We start from the raw sequence: 18522 nt of genomic DNA, 5'->3' as shown, positions 1-18522 counted from the left end.
ACTGCTACGCAAAAGGCCCACTCCGCACAAAAGGTGACACCCATACGTTTCCTGCGCCTTTTCCCTCCCCGTGACTGGAGCCCTATGCTGCCACTTGAAAGACCAAGCTATCATCTGCCCTTTTTGCGGCGCCTTTGACTTCTCATTACCAATGATGAGCAGGCGCTGCGCCTCCACCTCCTTGAGGAGATTGCTGAGGTCATCATCAGTTCAATTGTGAGTTCTTTTAATGCCGTGAATTGTGCTCATCCCAGCAATTTCACGTTGCTAATCGGATTGGGCCTTTGGCATAGCGGTAGGATCCCCGCCGCTGGGCCAGATCAGGGTAGGGTTTCGAACCCCGCTCCAGACAGTCCTGGCAAGTGGAGCCGGAGCTCCGGCTCTAAATTCTGGGTTGACATCCAGTGGGATATTTGCGTCCGTGGGTGTGGGTGGCCCCCCCCTCCTTGTATAGCTTGTGGGAGCCTGTAAAACCCTCCCGCCATAGGACTAACCGCCCTAATGGCTGGTTCAAAGATGGTTACGGTCACAGAATGAGCGTTAATCATGGCCATAAATCCTTCCACCACTTCATACAGTTCCCCAAAGGGAACAGTGTGAAGACACGTATGACGACGACATTGCTAAATAAATAAATGGAATTAAAAAAATTCTTTGAGGGCTTTTAAAAGTCTTTAAATTGCTTTAATTCTGTTTAAAACTACTTCAGATTCTTCAAAATAATGTAAATGTTTTTAAAAGTTTATAAAAGTTACCAAAAGCTTCAAAAAACTTCCAAAAACGTATTTAAACTGCTGCTTTGCATGTAAAAATGCTTAGCAGCTTGGCAGAAACATTGGGGGCGTGTCCTGTTAAATTGAGACCTCAAGGGGCGTGTCTCAGTTGCACAGCGCGCTACAGGCTTTGCGCTGGCTGCACTCCTGGGCGGCGTGACGTCAGACGCTGCCCGGGAGTCAACATTTTAAAACAGCAATTCCAGGCGTCCCTGAAGCTCAACGGCCGGCGCGTCGGGTAAGTGCAGATTGGGGGCTTACACGCGCGGCAAGCCCCCAACTCTAATTTCTGGGCCAACGTTTCAGGTCGATGACCCTTTGTCAGTTCTGACGAAGGGTCATCGACCTGAAACGTTAACTCTGATGAGGGGTCATTGATACAAGATTAAATGCAAGAGATTTCGAACAGAGGGCGGGAGAAACATCTTTACACAGAAAGAGCTGTGAGGCTATGGAATTAACTTCTATGGTAAGTTGAGGCAGAAATTATGTGAACATTCAAGATTAGTTTAGATGTGGGGATGAAGGCATGTGGGAACAGGGTGGGTGAACAGGATTAGGACGACTTGCTCATGTGTTGGGTAAATGCTGACACTGGCTGGTTGGGCTGAATTGCCTATTTCTCTGTTCTAATTTCTAAGGGCACCTAATGGCTGGTTATTAAGCAACATGGAAGGAGCCTGGGATTTACTCGTGAATGGTACATGGCTCAGGTAGACCTGAAAAAGTTAGTGAAATAAATAATTTGCCAGAGACATATTGTATTATAGAGGGATATCGATTGGGATGATGGGCATACTTGGGTCTATTTCACTTGTGGTTGTTCCATAATATGTGTCGTATAGGTCATTCAGCATGTGAATTATCAATTCAGTATTACAGGAAACTCTCGTTTATCCGGAATTCTCTATTAACCGGCGAAATTCATACTCTGAAAACACCCCAATAACCGGAAATGTTGCCGAGTCCGAGTCGCCCGCGGTGGCCGAGTTAGTGGGGGTAGTTCTTCAAACTGCCACTACTCTGCTTCTTGGCGCTGTCAGAAGTCCGAACACCTCAATAACAGCCTCGGTAGATAACCCCCTCCGTCATCCGGAATTTTTAATCAACCGGCAACATCCTGGTCCCGTCGGTGCCGGATACCAGAGAGTTTCCTGTATACGCTTACTATTCCCCACATGTTTATACCAATTTAAAAAAAATAAATAAAAATAAATATATATATATATGCCTATGTAAACCATTTCTTGGCAGAATCTGATACAGCCTCTGCTGTGGAAAATGGAGTATATTTTCCTCCAACAAGAAGTAGTAGTAAAAAATTTATGTTCTATAAATTCTGGTTTACCCCATTTCAGCTCCCACTGCAGCTTAATCAGCATGTGTGTAAGTGGTAAAATCAGCTTTTTAAATATAATCCAGTGTTTGAAAATAGTACAGGTAGGTTTTGCTGCGATGAGATGCCATACCAATTTATAAAAAAAAAAAAAATGTCACTGTTTTACTGACATGATGTCTACTGTGGTGTAAAAATATGAAGAGAAAGAAATTTTACAGTTTCTGGAAAACAAAGACCTCAGTGTTGTATAGAATGACATTTTATGAGTTTAAAAAAAAAGCAAATGTTGGAAATCTGAAACCAAAACAAAAAACTGGAAATATACAGTAGGTACATCCGCATCTAGAGTGACAAACACAATAACACTCCATGTGGAGATAAAGGGTCTCTACCCAAGAAGCAGCTTGTCCTTTTTTTCTTTTTTTATGGTGATGGACCTACTGAGCTGGCTGTGTAATTTAATATTTAATTTAAAATATTTTAATTAACAGAAAACAAACCGAAGTATTTGTGTCTGGCTGTATGAAGATAGTAAAATATAGCTGTTTGATCCTCTTCGGATTGTTTTATACAGAATATTTTTTTCCACTTTAATAACAAAAGTGCTTGTGTTTCCTGTTTTAAGCTGATTGATATATGAACAGTATTGATGGAAGAGCAAGCTGGGCCTCCCTTTTACCACTTCCGATTTAACTGTTTTAAACCTTTGAGTAATACGTTGCCTTTATGGTGAATGAATTCAAGCTTTGAGTGTTCAGTTACTCAAAATCCACAGAAAAGTGCAGCTGTTTATTGACAGCCCCAGATTTGAATGGCTGGCATGTTTCTGAGTTAAAGTAATGTGGGCCTTTTTTATGAAATGCATATTTCTACAAATGTTGGTCTGATTTCTAAAGTGTTAATTTCGGTGAAATACTTAGTACTCTGGCACACAAACTGATGCTCTTCTATCCTGGCATTGATAATACCTCAGTTTTCATCGCGGCACATGATTAAGCAGATATGAGATTGGCAGGAGGGCACTGCAATGTGTAAGGTAGATATAAATGGTACTGGAGGAGTACCCATCTGTGAGCTGTGAAATTAGAATTCTGGTAAGCCATGGTATTCAGTCACTGGATATATGACATACTCAGCGATGCTGTTGTGACATGACTGTGAATACTTCACAGTGGTCTTGGAAGAGGAATTTAATGCTGACCAAAGTTTTCTAAAACCCTGACCAGTCCAAAAATGTTTGGTTTCTATTGGAAATGTAGTAATTTGAAGAAATGGTTGCTTTACAGATTCACACTTCTGGAACAAAGTCTCAAAGTTTACCTGCCCCTCTTGTACAAAAGTAGTCATCACTCCTGACTGTAAACAAACTCAATCCTTTCTAAAGGGCACAGGGTTCGAGAACTCTAGTTGGTGATTTAATTTGGTGATGCCATTTTCATCATTGCCCACAAACTGAGGGCAGTACAAGCTGGGGGCACGACGACTGACATTTCCAGCAGTATTTAAAGGGATCCTCTGCTGCTGTCAAGTAAAATGTTAAGTTTTGGGAGACATTTTGCTTGTATCACGTTGTGCTGTTCAGCTACTTACACCATTTCAAAGTGTTTCTCGTGAGCTTAGAATGTTCTGAACTCTTGAGAAGCTTCTGGTAATGCACTTGTTTCTTCTGGCAATTTCCCTTTGACGAGAGGAGGAGCAACCGCAGCCGAGGAAAGAGCAAACGCAGCTGCACGGTGAGCAAATGGAAGGATGTGTGCTCACAGGAATACTTAACCCTCCCAATAGAGTTTATAAGCCCAGGACAACTTACCTGCAGCTCTCTGAGGAGCAGTGCATCAGGACGCTTCGCTTCTCCAAGTAGATTGTCAGAGCTGTGTCTCGTCTTGCAACCAACTACCACAGTTGGCACAGCATTGCCTGCTGCAGTCAAGGTCAGTGCAGCCCTTAACTTCTTTGCTTTGGGTCCTTTCTGGACTGCTACAGGATATATCAGTAACTTCAGTCAGCCTGCCATTTGTTCTTCCATTAAGCAGTTAACTGATGCCATGTTTGCGAGAGCAACACGTTCATCACTTTCCCCATGTACATCAGGAAGTAAAAGAATAGGAATCTGGGGTTTTCATGAATTGCAGGCTTCCCCTAAGTCCAGGATCTCATTGATTGCACTCAATCACCCTGCAGGCTCCTTCAGATGACCCCTTGCCTTCAGGAATTGCAAGGGCTTCCACTTTGTTAATGTGCAACTGGCATGTGATCACCAGCAATTCATCAGGCAGGGCTGTGCCTACTTTCCTGTAAGCTGCCGTGTTGCTTTTATATTGCACCAATCCACCATCCTCCCCCTCTTTGCCCCTGCCTAGCAAGTGAGAGGCTGGCTGACTGGGGAAAAGGACGATCACACTTGGCTCATGACTCTTCTTAGGAACCCACTCTCAGCAGCTGCACTGTTAGAACCAAATCCATGGCTCAGACAGACCCCTGATTGAGCAGACTTTTGGAATGCTCGAGGGACAATCATGCTTGGTGGCTTCCTGCAATACAGCCCACAAAAAGTGTCCTATACGAAAGTGGTTTGCTGTATGCTGCATAACTTCATTCTGCATCAGGGACAACTGATGAATCTCCAACACGATAAGGTGGATGACACTGATAGCAGAGGATAGTGAGGAAGTGGGAGGGCTCCAACAGTTGCCTGCAGCCCGTGCTCTTTGGCAGCAACTCTTTGACTAGTGCTTCAGCTGAACAATCTTGCTCCCCCTGCATTAACCGTCAAATCCAATGTCTGTTCTAGTCTTTCCACCCTTAAATGAAATGCATCTGCCCACAGACAAACATTGATATTCATGGACATTGCAGGGTCACCAGCTACTACAGGAACACTCTGCACACAGATTTCAAAATTGATCATCATTTTCATAGCTTGTACAAATGCCTAACCATAATTATCATCCTGGGAGTCCCCAGTGCCTGTCTTTAAATGCTGTCTTACCTATTCTAGTGCTTCTACGAGCTGCTCTCCCAAAGGCTGCAGCAAGAGTAGTGTGACTCAGTCAAGGGCTCTTGAGATGCTCATGGTCTGTGACCTCCAGGAGTTCCTCTGAGAGGAACCGGCTACAGACTTGAGCAACAGCTGGCTTTCTGATACCAGGGCAGGCATTGGTTTGCAGGTGTTGAGGGTCCCAATGCACGGTCATTGAGAGATGGCAACATGTTCCTTTCCCATTGCATGACTTGGCCCGGCTGTGTCTCCACACTCCCACTGTATTGCGGGAGAGCAGACTGCAGAAGAGCTGTGAAACAACTGAAGTCCCTCTGCATTTGGTCTCCCAGCCTGATGAAGGCAGAAGAGATAGTTGCCCAGAGCCTCCATGGCCCCAGTGTGAGCATCCCAGAGAGATACTATTACTGGTGCCAGAGACTCCATGGTTGCGTGCAGAATATTGATGCCATGCGCCAGAACCTCAAGTGTTGGTAGTGAGCTACTCTGCAGTCTTTAGGTTTTGAAGACTCCCTAGAAGGTAGTCCAATGCATTGAGCAATTGTTGGTGGATAAAATTCATGTTTTCCTAAAGGCTTGAACCCCCTGAAGCCTGCATTTCGGTCCTTTTCAGCGGAGTTGGAATGTGAGCTTGCCTTTTGGTGAGCTATTTCCTGTGCCAATCTTTCTACCTGTACAACCTGCTGCTCACCGGCTCAGTGAATCACCAAATGCAGACCCCTCTAACTTACAGTACCACGTGAGGTGCAGATTTCTGTGCGGGTGCTTGGAAGGGTTGACAGCGAGTGATGGGGCACCTTCTGGAGGGTTCTTCCCATCCAGCTGTGCTCCTGTAAGGCCTGAAACATCTGATGGACCTAGAAAAAGGGGACATGGACGAGGGCTAGCACATAGTGACATGAGTAAGCAGTAACAGATGAGTTGCAGTGCCATGTATCACCTGGTTGTCGTGCTGAGTGTATGTGTGTGAATTAAGTAGAAAACAGAAATCGCATGATCAAATCATACAGCACAGAAGGAGGCCATTCGGCCCATCATGCCTGTGCCGGCTCTTTGAAAGAGCTATCCAATTAGTCCCACTCCCCTGCTCTTCACCCATAGCCCTCTCATTTTCTCTCCAAGTATTTATCCAATTCCCTTTTGAAAGTTACTATTGAATCTGCTTCCACTACACTTTCAGGCAGTGCATTCCTTGTCATAACTTGGTGTAAAAAAAACTCCCCTCACTTCTGGTTCTTTTGCCAATTACCTTAAATCTGTGTCCTCTGGTTACTGACTCTTCAGCCACTGCAAACAGTTTATCCTCATTTACTCTATCAAAACCCTTCATGATTTTGAACACCTCTATTCAATCTCCCTTTCACCTTCTCTGTTCTAAGGAGAATAATCCCAGCTGCTGCAGTCTCCCTCTAACTGAAGTCTCTTAACCCTGAAAAGGAAGGGACATGCTCCAAACATCTTGCTGTGTGAGTGTGTGGTTTCCAGCCTGGCCATCTCCAATGCTGCTGTGTGCTCTCTGCAATTAATATTGGTGGCCATCTCCTCCATGGCAAGAAAAACCGACTTTAAAAAAAAAAATCATCCATCAGAGGGAAAAATTCTTCATGCCTGTTACTTCAGGCATTTATGGTACGTGCAGTTTGACTCAACCTGACAAGGACCTCACTAGAAAATAATTTTCATAATCTAGAAGTGGAACCTCAAGGGACTAATGACCACGATTCAATTAAATTGAAGATAATTTGATTGTGACTAATAAGGACCAGAACAAAAAACATAAGGATTTAAAAAGGCAAATGTCAAAGGGTATTTAGGGAAGTGCTGGAAGAAATTAACTGGGAAATTGGTGAGCAGTATTTCACCTCTGGAACTACAGGCCAGTGAGCCTAACATCAGTGGTAGGAAAATTATTGGAAAAAATCCTGAGGGACAAAATTTGTCTCCACTTGGAGAGGCAAGGATTAATCAGGGATAGTCAACATGGCTTTGTCAAGGGAAGATCATGTCTGACTAATTTGATTGAATTTTTTGAGGGGGTGACTAGGTGTGTGGATGAGGGTAACGCAGTGGATGTGGTATACATGGATTTCAGTAAGGCCTTCGATAAAGTCCCGCACAGGAGACTGGTCAAGAAGGTAAGAGCCCATGGAATCCAGGGTGCCTTGGCACATTGGATACAAAACTGGCTTAGTGGCAGAAGGCAGAGGGTGATGGTCGAAGGTTGTTTTTGTGACTGGAAGCCTGTGGCCAGTGGGGTACCACAGGGATCGGTGCTGGGTCCCTTGCTGTTTGTGGTCTACATTAATGACTTGGATATGAATGTAAAGGGTATGATCAGTAAGCTTGCGGATGATACAAAAATTGGTAGGGTGGTAAATAGCGAGGAGGGTAGCCTCAGTCTGCAGGACGATATGGATGGGTTGGTCAGATGGGCGGAACAGTTGCAAATGGAATTTAACCTGGAAAAGTGCGAGGTGATGCACTTTGGGGGGACTAACAAGGCAAAGGAATACACAATGAATGGAAAGACCCTAGGCAAGACGGAGGGTCAGAGGGATCTGGGTGTGCAAGTACACAGATCCCTGAAGGCGGCGGAACAGGTGGATAAGCTGGTAAAAAAGGCATATGGGATACTTGCCTTCATTAGCCGAGGCATTGAATATAAGAGCAAGGAGGTTATGATGGAGCTGTATAGAACATTGGTTAGGCCACAGCTGGAATACTGTGTGCAGTTCTGGTCGCCACACTACAGGAAGGATGTGATCGCGTTAGAGAGGGTGCAGAGGAGGTTCACCAGGATGTTACCAGGGCTGGAGCGCTTCGGCTATGAAGAGAGACTGGGCAGATTGGGTTTGTTTTCCTTGGAGCAGAGGAGGCTGAGGGGGGACATGATTGAGGTGTACAAAATTATGAGGGGCATAGATAGGATGGATACTGAGGAGCTTTTTCCCTTAGTAGAGGGGTCAATAACTAGGGGGCATAGATTCAAGGTAACGGGCGGGAGGTTTAGAGGGGATTTGAGAGATAACTTTTTCACCCAGAGGGTGGTTGGAGTCTGGGACTCGCTGCCTGAAAGGGTTGTGGAGGCAGAAACCCTCAACATTTAAGAAGCATTTGGATGTGCACTTGAAATGCCATAGCATACAAGGCTACGGGCCAAATGCTGGAATATGGGATTAGATTAGACAGGGCTTGATGGCTGGCGTGGACACGATGGGCCGAAGGGCCTCTATCCGTGCTGTATTACTCTATGACTCTAATATGGAATCCTGCTGCGTATGCAGGGTAAATAGATACCCAAGGAAATATGTAGAGAGGAGGGTGCACTGTGGTACCGAAGAGAGTAACCCTGCACTGCACCTTTTCTTCAAATCTATTTGAGAATGGAGTTGATTTGCTCTTTAAATGGAGCCATTTCTCCTCTTTCCTGTAGCCATTTCTCCTCTGCCCAGCAACAACTAATCTGTCCCATTAAGTAGCAGCTGCAGTCTTCAAGAGCTGCAGCTGCATGTGATTTCCTGGCCCTGCTGATGGATTTCTCACCCGCAGACCCAATTTGGCCTGGGAACTTGATGTGCATGTATAATTAGACCAATCTTAAAGTTTGCTGCCGTGATACATTGCTGGTTTTGTTGCCAAAATAGAAGATGTCTTTCAACTTTGAGCATTGAATTTTAGTCCAGTGATCGAAAATGTTGGCCCAAAATTTCCTGTAGCAGCGCAATTGGAAAGTTGCGCCCATTCTTGCGCTGATGTCAATTTACACCGATTTCCTGTGCATCTAATCGGACTATGCCGGAACGTTAAAAAAAAAACCCAACGTGATTTAAGCGTAACTAGGGAAAGCCTGCTAGTGTTGTCCCAACCTGTCAAATCTCTATCATCGATACGAGTGCAACAGGCTTAAAGTTGATTAGAGCAATTAAATCAAACTCTATGTAAAAGCCCTTTCTGCAGATGGTGATTTTTAAAGTGAATACTGTTGGATCCGTGGTTCAGTGGATACGCTATTATTAAATAATCACACGGATGCTGTACATTAACAAATAACAGGTCTTTACTGGAGGAGGGTAATCTCTAGACTGGGGGTACAGAGGCATGCACAAAGCTTATATACCGGTGTGGTCACTGCCGGTACTACAGTTCCTCCCCTTTTTAGATTAGTAATACCCCTAATATTCAAATAACAACTAACATTTCAACATGTACATTAAACAACAAAAGTCCATTTATAGATTCAGTCTTTGGGGTGGCTTCCTGACCCTTTTGGGATAGCGCCTTTCCAGAGGTTCTTGTTCTTGGTGCAGAGGCGATTCTGACCCCTTTTCATCGCGTAGTTCATCGGGTTCCACTGCTACTGGGTCTGAAGTAGATGCTACCGGTATGTCGGGTTCAGCCCCAGGTACTCGAGACATGGGGTTGATGCGTTCCTGTGACGCTAAGATCTGATCGACGTGGCGTCTCACAATGTTCTCCCCGACATCCACTGTGTACATTAATGGCCCCTGCCTTGTACATATCGTTCCGGGTTGCCACTTCTCTGTTCGATAGTCACGGGCCAAGACTGGTTGCCCTACATTGAAGCTCCTTGTCGGCTTCTCGTTGATGTGCTGGAATGGTTTGTCCTCAACATTTCTTCGCACATTTGGTCTGAGCAAGTCCAGACGAGATCTCAACCTTCGGTTAAAGAACATCATGGCCGGGGTCTGGTTGGTAACTGCATGTATCGCGTTTCGGTAGGCTAATAAGAAATTGTCCATCTTATGCTGTAGTGGAATTTCATCGTCGCACATGGCCTTTAAGAAGGCGATAAAGGTTTGTACGAACCTCTCCGCCAATCCATTTGTGGCTGGATGATACGGGGCGGATGTGTAAAGCCTTACCCCATTCCTTTTCATGAATTTTTGGAACTCGTCGGACACAAACTATGGTCCGTTATCAGAGCAAATCTGCTCTGGCAAACCGTTTCTGGCAAATATGGTCCGTAGGACTGCAGTCGTTTTCTCAGTAGTGGTTGAAGACATTTTTATCACCTCAGGCCACTTTGAATGAGCATCCGCTGCTATGAAGAACATTGAGTCCATAAAGGGACCAGCGAAATCAATGTGCACCCGTTGCCATGGAGAGGAGGGCCACTCCCATGGGTGTAGAGGGGCATGTGGTGGTGCATTTTGGACCTTCTGGCATCCTAAGCAGCTCTTAGTTAGGTCTTCGATTTGTTGATCGATTCCCGGCCACCACACAAGCCAAAGCTAGGCTTTTCATTTTCACTCCCCCCCCCCCCCCCCCCCCCCCCACCCCCCCCCAGATGACCTTCATGTAGCTCATTTAGCACTCTCTCCCTTAACTTGGGTGGAATCACCACTCTGGATCCACACATCACTGTCCCCTGGCATACTGACAGCTGTTCTCTTCTGGATGAGAATGCTGGCAACAGTGAGTCGCCATGTGTTGGCCATCCCCTCACCGTCAATTCATATACCCGTGACAGTGTCGGATCATTGCGGGTCTCTATATCCGCGTTTGTTACTGGCAATCGTTCAATTATTGACAAATAAAATATCTCGATAGGGTCCACTGCTGGTGCTTCCTCCACAGTAGGCAGTGGCAGGCGCGATAGCCCATCAGCGTTCCCATGCTGTTTCGTGCCTCTATATTCTATTTCATATTGATTCGCCCCTAGAAACAGGGACCATCTTTGTAACCGCTGTGCAGTCATCACTGGAACGCCCATCTTAGGATTAAAGATGGAGACAAGTGGTTGGTGGTCAGTCAGCAAGGTGAACTTCTGCCCATGCAGATAGTGGTTGAATTTTTTTACTCCCCATACTAGGCTGAGGGCCTCCCTGTCAATCTGGGCGTAGTTGCGCTCGGCTGAGGTTAGTGACCGAGACGCAAAGGCTACTGGCCTCTCCAACCCGTCAGGGAATTTGTGCGACAGCACCGCTCCAATACCGTAGGGTGATGCATCATATGCCAAACGAATTGGTAGTGCTGGGTTGAAATGGGCCAACACCTCTTTTGATGTGATCAATTCTTTACACTTCTGGAAAGCTCGTCTACATTCGTCATCCCACTTCCATGGTACCCCTGTTTGCAGTAGAGTGTTCAGCGGGTGTAATACCGTAGACAAATTTGGTAAGAACTTGTGGTAGTAGTTTACCAGCCCGAGGAACGACCTCAGTTGTGACACATTTTCCGGTGCTGGAGCCTTGACTACTGCCTCAATCTTGTCAGGGGACTTATGTAACCCCTCTTCATCGATGACGTGGCCACAATACGAGATCTGTTTCTGGAAAAACTCGCACTTGTGGCCATTAGCTCGTAGCCCATACTCCTTTTAATCTGGTGAGCACCTTCTCCAAGTTGGCGAGGTGATCACCGTCATTTTTGCCCGTGACCAAGATGTCATCCAAATAACACTGGGTCCCTGGAATCCCTTGCAGGACCTGATCCATCGCCCTTTGCCAGATAGCCGGAGCCGAGGCTACTCCAAACACCAGCCGATTGTATTGATAGAGACCTTTGAGTGTTGATCGTAAGGTAATGTTTGGAAGCTTCTTCTACCTCCATTTGCAAGTACGCCTGGGCTAGATCAATTTTGGTGAAGCGTTTACCTCCAGATAGCGAGGCGAAAATATCCTCAATTCGTGGAAGCGGATATTGCACCGTGTGAAGGACTGGGTTCACTGTCACCTTAAAATCCCCACAGATGCGGACCACCTTTGGTTCCCAGGCGTATTACTCAACGACCTCTTCATTACAGGAACGATGGGTATAGCCCACTCGCTCCAGTCCACTTTGGACAGTACTCCTGAATGTTCCAACCCTTCCAGCCCTGCTTCAACAGCTGGTCTGATCGCGTAAGGCACTGGTCTGGCCTTCAGAAACTTTGGGCTTGCATTTTCCTCTATTTTAATCGTTGCTGTTATTCCTTTTAGTATTCCTAGTCCCTCCTGGAACACTTCTTTTGCGTCAGTTAGCATTTTTGACAGTCGTCCAGGTGTGATGTCGTCATCCTTTTTGGCCTCAACCTTCAGTGCCTGTATGGAATGCCAATCTAATTGTATCTTCCGGATCCATTCACGTCCTAGCAGTGGTGGTCCTCCATTTGGCAATACATATATATCCATTTTAGGTATTTCCTGGCCTTTATATGTCACTTTCACCCTTACTTTTCCTTTGGGGTAGACTTTTTGCCCCGTATACGTCTTCAAGACAATCTCTGTAGCTTTCAAGGGTATGTGTGAAAATAGCCGCTTGTAGTCTCTTTGATTTATGACTGTTAGAGCTGACCCTGTATCCAATTCCATTTCCACTTGGACTCCGTCTATCTTGAGTGTAACCCAGATAGTCTGGTGATCCTTGATTTCGGTTACATTATGTAGTTTCAGACAACCCAGCTCCTTGCTTCCGGAGTCTGTGTCACTTTTCTGTTCGTCTGAACCACTGTCCATCACCTGGTGTACCTTTTTGTACTTCTCCTGTGGAGATTTCTTACTGTTGGTTTTCTTCCCAGACCTGCAGACTCTTGCTACGTGTCCTGCTTTCCCACACTGTCTGCACACTTGGTCCTTGAACCAACAATCTTTCTGGTCATGTGTTGTTCTGCCGCAGCGATAGCACTTCCCTGTTCCATAGGACATTTCATTGGTGCCATATTCTTGCGGTCTCCGTTGTATCTCTGCAGCGCCCCTTGCGGCTGCTTCGTGTGATACTGCCATACTGAAAGCTTTGTCCAGCGTAAGATCCTTTTCCGACAGAAGCCGTTTCTGGGTTCCTTCACTCTAGCCCACACACAAACTTGTCCCTTAACGTATCTGCTAGTCCCGCTCCAAACTGGCAGTGTTTCGATAGCTTGCGCAGTTCTGTTAGGTACTCAGCATTGCTTTCGTCTTTGTGTTGGTTCCTTTTATGGAACTTAAATCGTTCTGCTATCAGCAGCGGTGTGGGGTTTAAGTGGTCCTGTAGGATTTCTACTATGCTTTCAAAATTCTTGTTTACCGGCTTCTCTGGGGTTATTAGATTTCGCAGTAACCCATAAGTTTTTGCACCCATGGAATTTAACAGAACCAGTCCTTTATTAGCATCTGGCACTTCATTCGCCCTGCAGTACACCTCAATGTGTTCCACATATGTCGCCCAATCTTCGACTTCATTGTCGAACGTAGAGATACTGCCACTCTTCGGCATCCTTGGGTGTGCGTTAACTATCGCCAATGGCGCCTCCTGCGCTTCCCCTTCTCCACTGGCACAAAATGGCGTCTCCCACGCTTTCCTTCCTTCTCCGCGGCTCAATGGTGCCTCCCGCGCTCTTCCTTCTTGTCCGCGGCTCAATGGCATCTCCCCTTTCTTCACCCCGCGGACCCTGTTCAGCCCGTGAGCACTGGCTGTGCTCTGCGCGTTCTTCTTTTGATATTTTTTGACACCGCTCAGTCTAGAACCCGGCTGTTTCTTACCCTCTCTCTCCGGTTTGTTTTTCCTCGACGCCGCTCGGTGTTCAACCCCCGGCTGCGCCCTGCGCTCTTCACCCTCTGTCTTACCCCGTCGACGCTGCTCGGCTCTCTCTCCGCCGTCGGTCGGCTCCAGCCGCTGCTGCTCGGGAAGGGTCTGCGCTGAACCTGTCGTCGGTCTCTTACTGCTCGTTGTGGCTGGGGAACCAAGCCCGGCTCTCCACAGCCTCCCCTGCGAAGTTGGATCTCTGCCTGACTGCTGGGCGGTTGCTCGTGGTCGACGCCCGTGTTCCTGGCCTCGACCTTTTTTTTTGCAGGTAGATTCGAATCGACACTCGTCGCCACTGTTGGATCCGTGGTTCAGTGGATACGCTATTATTAAATAATCTCACAGATTCTGTACATTAACAAATAACAGGTTTTTACTGGAGGAGGGTAATCTCTAGACTGGGGGTACAGAGGCATGCGCAAAGCTTATATACCGGTGTGGTCACTGCCGGTACTACAGTATACAGGAGCTGTAAAAGTAGTTCTGACTTAAAGGCACATACACTACAAATACTGCTTTTTCTAAAATCAGCACCTGCAATACTCAAAACTTCAAAACCTAACGAGAAAAAAAATGCAAACCAAAGCATCTCACTTTTCTGGCAGTCGTTATTTTCAACCTGTTCTGTATTTTCCAACCAGCAACTTTCAAATTGCTTTCATAGCCTTTGTCACAGGGAATGATCACCCTCATCTTTATAAATTTAGATTTAAATCCACAAAGGGAGGGTCATAGAGCAGCCGCTGCTTTGCACAAATAACACTGCCTGTGAGACCATTTTCACACTGACAAAAGTTCAGAAACTCTCCAAAAAGCTTGGCCAGAGCAATAACAACAACAGCTTGCATTTATTTAGTGCCTTTTAACATAGTAAAAACATCCCGAGGCGCTAACTGAAAAGCACTGGGGTAGATTTGTTGCAGCCCACCTTAACAGATGTGAAGCGACTGGTTTTCTAGAATTCCTGCCAAGACTGGGTTCCTAGAGTTTTAATAAAGAAAAGCCCGATCACCACCTCCTTTCTATTTGTCCCCTTGCTCTTCATGCAGTGATTTTTTTTTTTTTAAAACTCTGTTTCAAAGTGATCATTGACTATCAGAAGTAGGCGCCTGGCTGCTCTGGGTGATTTATCTGCTCAATGGTTACATTCAAATCAAATGCACCCTAAATGGGATATTTTGGCACCTTAGACATGAACATGCACGTTTAGCTGCTATAAATAATTTTTAAACATCTCCCCAGTGAATTTATTTCTCTAAACATTTAAGGAAATTTGTTCTAAATAATCTTCACAGAAGCTAGACACTCTGGGAACAACTGTGAATTCCATTACGTTTGCCAATCTCTGAAGTGAGTGTAACTTCAGAGGAAGTCTGTGTGCCTAAAATTTTGGATGCAAATTTACACCCGTTCTGAACAAGCCGGTGCAGGAAGTTTAAGTTGTTCACTCTTTCGGGGGGTGGGGGTGTTAATTGATGAGCTGCAGAGGGTGTGGGCGACGGTTTCTGAGCAGCAGTGTAAAAATCAAGGAAATTCGGGCATAGCGTGAGAATGGGCGTAAGTCACTTATGCCTGAATTTCCTCAATCTTTTGCATTGATAATTGGCGTTGCGCTGTGATTGCACCGTATTTTGTTTGCAGATTGACTAGAAATTCCGGGTCGTTGACCTTCGAAGTTGTAAGGATCATATTTAAATTGAGTTTGGGTAGTCTCAACCCAATTCGTAATAGGTCTAAAGTACAAAATATCCCACAGTTCATGACAAATCAGCACTAAATTGACTGTCTCACTCAGACATAACGATAACTGAAATGTGCAATGGGAAACATAACACTGGTACAATGGCAGGTGTTCATGTGAAGTTGAAGCACGTTGTGCAAGGTTAAGAGAGCTTCTCTTGGGACCTGGCCTGTACTTCACTCAATCAAGGACTGCTCACTGTAACCCTGTGTTTAAAGTGGAAAATTGTTCGATCCCACAACACTGACATCCCTAACCTTGCTGAGCAGAAAGAAAAATGCGAAAGTAAAATTTATATATGCTGTGCAAATATATACAGCACACTGTCCTCTTGTGTTTAATGTTGTAGCAGAGTAGTTTGGTTACTCAAAGTGGGCTGCTGCGAGCATGTTGCTGTAGCTTCAAATAGTAAGGCAAGTGGTTCTCTGGTGTATATACACAACAAGAAATATGTTGCAATAAGATATTTCAAGCAGGAGTCTTTTTTCCCAGCCAGATTTGTGGGAGAGGGGTAGAGAAGGGCACAACATTGTTGACTGCTGCAGAACAGTGGTGAAGTTAACAATATACCTGTATTATGATGCTTTCCACAATGCATTAAAACTTGTACACTCACACACAGGTGAGAAAACAATGCATAGAAGTTGTACAGTCCTTTCATAACCTACAATCTCATTGAGCACGGTGACTATTATGTATTATAGTGAAACAGTGTCACAGTATATACTGCTTCAGTCATTTATTTAAAAAAAAACTGTTTTATAACACTGAAAAAAATTATAGCCATCCCTTGGTCTGGAACCATTATGGGATGCATGTAGCTGTAAATTGTATCATTGGAGCAACTCAGCAGGGAAGTGGAGACCCAAAATGAAAAGGCTCTGTGGCCGTGATTTTTATCTGTGTTGTGATCTTTGTAGGCGGCCAGCAATTAGACTGCTAAACCAGGCTGCGACTAATTTTGTCCTGTGCGGGTGAACTCCAGGCATCAGTAGCTTCTGCCTTTTGAAGCTCATCTATTAGCGTGCATGAAAGCACTTTGCAGTCCTGCATCAGTTTCAAAGGGCGATTGTTGTTTCCTCCAAAGGCATTGGACCCAATCTTTCAACCATATCTGCAAGTAATTGTGCTACCAGGCAGGTACCATAGTTTTATTACCATATAGTACCATAGAATGGGGCAGTTGAAATCTTGCTGGAGCAAATATGACCGAGGAGGGAGATCCTTTTTTCCATCAGTAGTTCAAGCAATGTTGCAGAAGGTAGCAAAAACACAAAGACCAATTACATTCTTCAGTGGACATGGGGGCAGTGCTGAAAGACCTTTAATGCCCTCACCAGGTCTGTCAAGGTGCATTGAGCACGTTCCATCCACGCCCTTAACAATACTTGGAATGCTTCTCATGAATGCTCATTGTGCAACATTGTACAATTCACAGCAGCTCCCTTCCCCTTTTATATGCTCCTTCCCTCATATCCTAAAAAGACAATTCTCCTTGACAAATCCTTCCATCTACTGATCCTACATAATTCATTTTCATACATTCACACCCACTGTGGGTATACACTGACACATGCACTGTGCTTCTGGCAATTTTTAAATTCTCGCTTCTTGTACAGTTCTGAGTTTGCAGGAAACGATTAGGAGAAAAGCCACACAGGAAGGGGACCCCCAACCTCAATTCTCTGACCCACTTTTGGGGGGTTGCGACAGTTTGTAGGTAATGATGCCACCGAGAGTCCAAGGCTTTGTCCCACTCTGAATTTGTAATCAACTTCTAATTCTGCAATCTCACTTAATCATTGCCATCAAAGCATGCACTAAACAAGAATCCTATGTCACTCATTCAGTGGAGATCTACAGTTAAAGAGCCAGCATCAAGACTGATGTAAAATATGTTCCTCTTTTTCTCTAGGTGTTCCACATGAAAATGAGTCAGGGCTAGGGACCCAGTGTAATGCTGCATCCCACAACACACTTCCTTAATCTAACCTTGAACAGCACCAGCACAAGTGCAGCCACCCCAGGGGATTTGGAGCATGATTTTGAACAGAATGCACTGGGTGACTGAAAGCATAAGAGGGTGAGCAGATGGTGGTGATGTACAGAGGGAGCATGAAGCTGCTGTACACCGGGCCAATAGTGTCCCATCTCAGTTGATGATCTGGACATCAGAGGTCCTGCTTTTAAATGAAGAGTGCTTTCTGAGAATTAAATATTGCTGGAGTCATTGGAGACTGATGAACAGATGACAGCTGGTGTGGATCAGTCCATTACCTGCATGTGTGCTGTGTTGATGCATGGATTCGAAGCACTGCAGTCCGTCATGGAACAACTAGTAAATCCAGGGACATCTGCAGTCGAGCTGCTGACAGATGTGAAGTAATTCTATACATTGATTCATTTTCATTGGGCTCAATTTTTGTGAGTGAACTTCATGAAAAATTTACATAGCTTCAGTTTCACAACTAGCTCTCCTAGAGTCTGGCTATTATGTGAAACGGTTCTAATTTTTACAACAAATAGGCAGATCCAAAATCTAAAGGTTCCAATTTACAGTATATTTAATACCTGAGAACTCCTGGAATAAGATTTTGTTTTGAACATTTTGATGCACAATGAAATTGATTATTGTTGATTAGTTTGGTATGTGTAACTAATAAGCCAATTGCTTTACATTGTGTTAGTGGAATAGTCATTATTTTCCAAAATGAAGGGGAATCTGCTTGGTGAATAACGGAAATTAGTGCATAATCAAAACTCAAATTTTGATTTTGCACCTTTAGTATTGCAAAACCCGAGGCATGGGAATGAAGTACAAAAACAATAAATATTGGCACAAAATTTTCTGGAGCAGGGCGTCCTGTGGCATGGCCCCATGTTAGCTTTTTTTTTCCCCTCTCCCTTCAGCTCGAAACTTCTTAGTGCTGCAAATTGCTGGAAGTGCAAGCTGATAGCAAGCCATCTAGGACCTTGGTGAACGATGGGACCAATAGTCTATCTCCTTAACCAGTGAGATTTAAGGATTGGGAAAGAGAGGAACAACAGAGAATTCGAGTCAAATTTGATGCAGAAAGAGAACTAAAGAGAGATTAGATTGAGAAAGCGGGCGGGGGGGAGGGAGAAAGAGACCCAAAGGAAAAATAATCATTTTTAAAAACCTCTAGGA

At 45.0% G+C, this 18522-nt stretch overlaps 1 protein-coding gene across 3 annotated transcripts in view; it reads left to right on the top strand.

The window, feature by feature from the left end:
* The window catches only part of LOC147105660 (ankyrin repeat and sterile alpha motif domain-containing protein 1B-like), a 307039-nt gene that overhangs the window by 15200 nt on the left and 273317 nt on the right, over positions 1-18522 (top strand). The gene's annotated exons all lie outside the window — the stretch shown is intronic.

The sequence above is a fragment of the Somniosus microcephalus genome, chromosome 17 (assembly GCF_052327205.1).
Source record: "Somniosus microcephalus isolate GS21.2 chromosome 17, FLI_Smic_1.0, whole genome shotgun sequence".
NCBI lineage: Eukaryota > Metazoa > Chordata > Chondrichthyes > Squaliformes > Somniosidae > Somniosus > Somniosus microcephalus.
Note: the sequence above shows the minus strand (reverse complement) of the source record. Positions and strands in the feature narration are given on the sequence as shown.